Genomic DNA, 6754 nt, shown 5'->3' with positions numbered 1-6754 from the left:
GTGTGTGTGTGTGTGTGTGTGTGTGGTGTGTGTGTGTGTGTGTGTGTGTGTGTGTGTGTGTGTTTATTATATCATTATATATATATATATATATATATAGATTATGTATATATATATATGTATAATATGTATATATATGCATATATCATTAATATATATGTATATATATACATATTATATGATATATATATATATATATATCATCATCATCATCAATGGGCCTAACCCGACGGGGGCGCATGGCCGCAGCACCCTCGTTTCCAGCCAAGAGGATCCCTCGAGGCGAGTCTCCAGGCAGGCACACGGCCTCATCTCTAGTTCCCACGACAGGCTCGTGAGCTTCCAAGCCATGATCTCCTAGGACGTCCCACAGGTCTCCTCCACCCAGGGTTGTTCTCGCAGAGACGACAACCTGGTGAGCAGGGTCTCCATAGGGAGGCGAGCTAGGTGGCATATAGCCTGATGTTGGCGATCCCGGATTATGCAAGTAACAGGTCCCATGCCGGTCTCACGGTGCAACCGCCGGTTGGACCACGTGGTTCCGGCCACTGTATCCCATGATACAGCGAAGGGACTTGTTACAAAAGACATCAAGACGAGACTCCAGGCATGGAAGCGCCAGGTTTCGCTTCCATAGAGCAAAATGGAAGTATCCAAGGCTTGAAGACACGCAAGCTTGGTCCTTCTGCATAGGTAACCGACATCTCAAACGCTCTTGTTTATCGAGTTCATGGCTCCTGTTGCCCAGACCAACTCCGTCTACTGGACTTCTGTCTGACAACCCAGAGATATGGACTACAGCTACCAAGGTATGGTAAACTTTCTGTGACTTAACGTCCTCGCGCAAGCATGGATCGACTGCAAAGAGTTCCACTAACAGGCCCCCAAAGTCTGATCTTGGGCTTGGTCCAGGAGACCTCCTAACCTAGGGGCTTCGCCTCATTGTAAATGCATCAAGAGCCGCCACAAGTGAACTCCACGACTCAGATCGGATGTACTATATATATATATATATATATTATATATATATATATATTATATATATATATATATATATAGATATATATATATATGTATATATATATATAACATTAATATATATATATATATATATAATATATATATATACATATATATATATATATATCTATATATATATATATATATATATATAAATAAATATATATCTTTTTTTATATATATATATATATATACTCCTATCTGAGCCTTGGCGTCACTTGTGGCGGCTTTGATGCATGTACAAATGAGGCGAAGCCCCTAGGCTTAGAGGTCTCATGGACCAAGACCAAGATTCGGACTTTGGGGGCCTGTTAGGGGAACCCGTTCAGTCGATCCATGCTCTGCGGCGAGGGACGTGAAGTCCAGAAGTTTAAATACCTTGGTAGGCCGTAAGAGTCCATATCTCAGCGGTTGTCAGACAAGGAAGTCAGTAGACGGATTGGGTCTGGCAAAGGAGCCATGAACTCGATCAAACAAGAGCGTTTGGAGTGTCATTGGAGGTACCTATGCAGGAGAAGGACAGCTGCGTGTCTTCAAGCCTTGATACTTCCAGTTGTGCTCTATGGAAGCGAAACCTGGACGCTATCCAGACCTGGCGTCTCGCCTTGATGCCTTTTGTAACAAGTCCCTTCGCCCCAAACCTCGATCTCGGGGTACAGTTGCAGGACCAGTGTCAACCGGAGGTGCCACCGTGAGGGACCGGCATGGGACCTGATTACTTGCATAACTAACAACGGCAGATCGCCACACTCAGGCTATATGGGACACCTAGCCGTCCTATGGACGAACCCTGCTCACCGAGGTGTCTACTCTGCGAGACAACCCTGGGTGGAGGAGACCATGTGGGAAGTCCAGGAGAATAATGGCTTGGGAAGCTCGACGAGACCTCCTGTCGTGAGGAACTAGAGAGAGCCGTTGTGCTGCCTGCGAGACTCGCCTCGAGGGAATCCGCGTGGCTGAAACGAAAGGGGGGATGCGGCCATGCGCCCCCTTCCGGCGTTAGACAGTTGATGAGGATGAGATATATAACATATATATACATATATATACATATAATATATATATATATAGATATATATATATAATATATATACATATATATTATATTATATATTATATATTATTATACATATATATACATATATATACATTATTATATATACATATTTAGTATATTCTATATTACTATATATATATAATATTATAAACACACACACACACACACACACACACACACACACACACCACACCACACACACCACACCACACACACAAACAACAAACACACACACAATATAGTTATGTAGATGATGTATATATGTATATACATATATACATATCATAGTATATATGTAATCTATTATACATACGTACATACATACATACATACATACATACATACATACACACACACACACACACACACACACACACACACACACAAACCAACACAAACACAAAAACAAACACAAACACAAACAACACACACAAACACACACACACACACAGACATCGCGACAGGTCTCGTCGATCTGCCCAAGCCATGACCTCCTGGGTCGTCCCACAGGCCTCCTGCACCCAGGGTTGTCTCGCAAAGAGATAACCTTATGGGCAGGGTCATCCACATGAAATGAGCTAGGTGCCTATATAGCCTGAGTTGGCAATCCCGGATTATGCAAATAACAGGTCCCATGCCAATCTCACAGTTGGACACGTGGTCCTGCCAACTGTACCCATGAACCAGCGAAGGGACTTGTTACAAAAGGCATCAAGACGAAACTCCAAGGCACTGGGGTAGCGTCCAGGTTTGCTTCCATAGAGTAAAACTGGCAGTAGTATCAGGAACTGAAGGCATGGTCCTTCTGCTTAGGTACCGACATACTCCAAATGCTCTTGTTGATCGAGTTCATGCTCCTGTTGCCAGACCAACCTGTTTATGACTTCTGGTCTGACAGCCCAGAGATATGGACTACACTACCAAGATATGTAAAACTCTGTAACTTCAACATCCTTGCCGCAATCATTGATCGAGTGAACAGGTTCCCCTAACAGGCCCCAAAGTCCTGAATCATGGTCTTGGTCCAGGAGACCTCTAGGCCTAAGGGCTTCGCCTCATTGCTGAATGTATCAAGAGCCGCCATCAGTAACTCCAGGGACTCAGATAGGATAGCAACATCATCAGCAAAGTCAAGATCTGAGACTTAGGTATTGCCCAGTTTTGCTCCACACTGACTTTGAGTAGTAACTCTGCCCATTATCCAGTACATGTAGGTGTTGAAAAGTGTTTGTGCAAGGACACAGCCTTGCCTCACCCCTGAATTAACAGGGAAGAAGTTTGAAAGACCCCCACCACACTTTACGCACTTTCAGTACCAGTATAAAGGCTTGCTATCAGGCCAATAACTGCATCAGAATTCCCCTGAGTCTCAGGATCTCCCATAGTAATTTGTGATGCACCGAGTCAAATGACTTCTTGAGGTCGATATAGGCTGCAAGCAACCCACAACCAAACTTATGGCGGCATTCCACAATTACTCGAAGCGCTAGTATTCAGTCTATTGTGGACTTGCCAGGAGTGAATCCAGACTGCTCCGGTCTCTGATGCCTTAGTAGGTGGTTGTGGATCCATTTCAGAAGAATATGAGTGAAAACTTTGCCTGGTATGCTTAGCAGTGTAATGCCACGGTAGCTGCTGCAGTCCCAATGATCCCCTTTCCCCTTCCAGAGAGGGATGACCATCCCCCTCACCAGGTCAGGGGGAATGGTACCAGACTGCCAGATGGCAAGTCAAGACTGTATGCAAGCTCCGCGCCATAGGTTCACCCCCAGCCATTAGAAGTTCAGCAGGGATATCACATTATGCTGCAGCTTTCCCACTTACAGCCTTCGAAATCACCATCCTAACACTCTGTTAGGTAGGAGGTTTACTCAAGTGATGTGTTGCTTCCGGCAAAGTATTGTGAAATCGCTTGCATCCAAGCTAACTTTTGAGGGTCTATACTGGTAAAAAACTGTCTCAGAATACTCAGCCCCCCACCGTTCACAAACCCCAACATGATTCTGAGCTGGTCCGTCCATCTGCTGATCAGACTGGCAGTTCATCTGCGAGGAGGGCTTAGAGTTCAGCCTTTCTCAGGGCTGAGTAGGCAGGGCGAGGTTGTTTACAAGAAATGTCCTTAACCTTCTTTCTGCAAGATTCCTGATGAACTGTTCCTGCCCTCTCAGCAGTGACTGAGCCCTACCACACCATGGAGGGACGCAAGACCTGATTGCCCATTCAGCCAAGCCATGTGATGTCGTGCTTCAGTTGGCCTCCAACATCTCCAGGGAGATGGAATATTCTGCCTTGCCCTTGGGCGTACGACAATGGACTCCTGGGCTGCTTCAAGTGTTTTGCGCTTGAAGAGCTCCCACAGACCAACTGGATCCATCACCTATAAGTGGCCACTTAGAGTGATTGGGAGTTTTGGAGTGAAACCATAGGGTAGCCACAACCAGCCTGTGGTTAGTGCCACAGAACTCGGCACTCCGGTAAACTCTGCAGTTCTTTAGGATCCTCTATCACGTGCTAACAAGAATGGTTGATAATCCATGCCACGGTACCCATATCGTTTATACCATGTTCCAGGATGTGGGTTGGAGATGGTACCAGGAGCCAGAGATCCGTCATCTCTGGGACCTAGCAAAGTCCCGGAGAAGGAGGCTGTTCTTGCTGTGGGGATCAGCTCCCGAACCTTGGGGGCCAACAGACATCTCATAGCCAGCTCGGTCACAGCCGGATACCACATTGAAGTCGCCCAGAACAATGTGAATTTCTCGCTGGGGGCAATTGTCTGCCACATTTGCAAGTTTGGCGTAGAACACCTCTTTCACATCATATTTACAAACATCAGTAGGAGCTTATACAGCAATAAGAAACATGAAGCCAAAGGTATGCTTCAGTCTCAGTGCCATAATATGCTCACCTACCGAAGGCTGAAGTCGGCTGAAGATGGCTATGGCTACACCCTAGAGGTGGTGACCATCACTGTGGCCCGACCAGTAGTTAGTGTACCACCATACTGATCGTGCTGCTACCAGGTCTTCTCACCTCTGAGAGGGCAGCCACCTCAACTCCCAGTCGCTCCAATTCCCGCAATAGCAGAGGTAATCGCTCATCCTGCCACAAGGACTGGATGTTCCAAGTGCCTACCCAGAAAGCTTGCCTGAGTTTAAGCCTTGGGTGGTCACTCCGGGGGCACGCCACCTCTGCCGCTCCCGCCAACGCTGCTCCAAATAAAGGGGGTCGGCGGGCGGTGGGACCCCCTGTCCACCTGTGGGGTTCCTGAGGGCATTGCCCCACAAGTTTCATGGTGGGTTGGCGCCTGCCGGGGTGCAGGCGGGACAAGTAACTCTTTTTCCCATCCTGCGCCCCAACATTTGCCCTCCCCAACAGGACCCACAACCCGTTTCCTTTCTTTGCTTGAAAAGGGTGTTTCCAGAGAGTTATCGGGGGGAAAGGGGGACTAGCAAGGCCCACCTCCTCCAAGCCACCTAATTATCCTAGGCTGGCTAGGGGGCAGGAGTTGGTATGGAGCCAGGGCATGTCCACACGCCAGTGGGCCATACCTGTATGGCCTCATGCTACTCTGAGATCCCCCACAGTTTAGGCTACCATACCATTGCTCCACATCATCTTGCGCATGAAGCACCCACCCATGTGTAAATATATATATTATATATATATATATATATATATATATATATATATATATATATATATATATATATATATATTATATATATATATATATGTATATGTATACATACACACACCACACACAAAACATTATATAAAACATATATATACATACAAACAACAAAACAACATTATATTTCATAATATATATATATATATATATATATATATATAATATATATATATATATATTTAAAATATTAATATATATAAAATATATTTATATATATAATTTTTATATTTTATAATATTTATATATTTATATATATATATATATATTTAAAATTTTATATATATTTTATATAATTTTATATATATATATATATATATATATATATATATATATGTAAATACACACAACACACTACACACACACACACAATAAAACAACAAAAACAACAAACAACAAAAACAAACAACAAAAAAAAAAAAAAATGTTATATATATTTTTTTTATATATATATATATATATTATATATTATATATTTTTATATATATATATTAATTTTAATATATATATATATAAATATTTTATTATATAAATATTATATTATATAAATATATATTATATAATATTTATTATATATATATTTTTATATATATAATATATATATATATATAAAATATATAATAATACAAAAAAAAAACACACACACACACACACACACACACACACAACACACACACCACACACACACACACACACACACACAAAACCAACACACCCCAAACAAACCAACAAAAACAAAAACCAAACACACACAAAACCCTAAACAAACAAAACCTTCACAAAAAAAACACACACCAAAAAAAACAAAACAAACAACAAACCCAAACTCCAAAAAAACCCACAAAACCCAAAAGGAAAAACACCACAAAACAAAAATATAAATATAATTATAGAAAAAAAATAATTATTAAATATTATGAAAAATAAATAATATTTACATTATAAACCCCATTGAAAATTCATTTAACGGGAAAAAAAACCACAAA

This window comes from Penaeus monodon, chromosome 6 (assembly GCF_015228065.2).
Source record: "Penaeus monodon isolate SGIC_2016 chromosome 6, NSTDA_Pmon_1, whole genome shotgun sequence".
NCBI classification, from domain to species: domain Eukaryota; kingdom Metazoa; phylum Arthropoda; class Malacostraca; order Decapoda; family Penaeidae; genus Penaeus; species Penaeus monodon.
This window is presented reverse-complemented; position numbering follows the sequence as displayed.